The sequence below is a fragment of the Pseudophryne corroboree genome, chromosome 5 (assembly GCF_028390025.1).
Source record: "Pseudophryne corroboree isolate aPseCor3 chromosome 5, aPseCor3.hap2, whole genome shotgun sequence".
Taxonomy (NCBI): domain Eukaryota; kingdom Metazoa; phylum Chordata; class Amphibia; order Anura; family Myobatrachidae; genus Pseudophryne; species Pseudophryne corroboree.
Genome location: NC_086448.1, coordinates 260,913,801 through 260,915,149, shown reverse-complemented (window position 1 = coordinate 260,915,149; position 1,349 = coordinate 260,913,801). Strand labels below are relative to the sequence as shown.

Here is a 1,349-nt window from a genome sequence, read left to right as displayed (position 1 = left end):
TTTAATATCAATCCAAGGACCGTACAGTCAGTATTGGTATTTGATCCTAGATCACCATTGACCAGACTGGGCATAAAATTCATCAGTTTGTGTCATTATCATCAGTATTATTTATCTCCGACCTTATTTAATTCATATTGATTTATGTAACCAGAACACCATCGATAAGACTTCCCAGTACAAAAAATCTCTCATGTCCATCACATTATTACCAGCATTTATCCCTGACTACACATAATCAGATATTTACTCAATTTGTGATTGATCTTGGGTCCCAACACAGTTGGAAAACAGTGCGCCTAGGAGACCAAAATTTACCTACGGTCAGACCGCACTGAGTATGCCCAAACTCGTCTGATCTTGGAAGCCAAGCACTGCAGGGCCTGGTCAGTACCTGGATAGGGAACCACCAGGGAATACTAGGTACCGTAGGTATTTTACTCTCCAACAGCCTAAGCTATTTGGGACTCATTACATCAATTTGATCTTAGGTCCATAGTATTTGTCAGATTATATTAGAATCGAGGCAGTGGCCTCAATCATCCAAATTCCTTTCCATGGAGGATATGTATGAATAATTCTCTTTATGGTTGAGGGTTTGTTTATTTATTTTCGCTCACTAATAACACAATTTTGCCTAAAATAGGTACATTGGTACTGGCAACATCCATATTCTTTAAACATTGATGCCAGCTCTCATTTTTTTCTTAAGTATATACTAATAAAAATTTAATTTTAATAATTTCATCATTTCAATTTTTCTCAAGTGTGCCCAGGAAAAGGCATATAGTTTTCCTTTTTTTGGTCCTTTGTTCTCTCCAAAGGCCCATACTTGTTGTTTCATATCTGCCTCCCCTGCAGTGCACATGGTTTTGCCCAATTGCTGTCAAAAATCCTGCTGCGATCAACTTGGAATTACCCCCCATGATTTTCAGAAGCTAGTGTTAATCCAGTCGATATACAGTAGTCACTAGATTTAAAGCAGCAATGAATTTAAAGGCACAACCAACCTTTGTCCCATAGACTGCTTCATCTATAGACACAGAAGAGAGATAAGTTGAAAGAGAGTCAAAAGCAATAAGGTACAGTATGTAAGAGTTAGGAACAGTAATCATTGTGCAATGAATCACATTTAGCAATGATAAATCCTGATAAGTAAAAATGCATTATGCTACTGCAATCATAGTAGATCAACTACAATAAAATAATCTACAGTATACAAATGCACTTGTAACGGGATCTACATTATACTGTACAAAGAGGCAACATTAGTATAATTGGCTGCACACTGGCAGCAAAATATAACATCTCATCCTGGTGTTAATCGATACAGTAGAAGTATTATAAAG

General features: G+C 36.8%; 1 pseudogene; it reads left to right on the top strand.

Moving 5' to 3' along the window:
- The first annotated feature begins 316 nt into the window (after positions 1-316).
- On the top strand, positions 317-435 carry LOC134930006 (5S ribosomal RNA; annotated as a pseudogene).
- Positions 436-1,349: the final 914 nt, after the last annotated feature.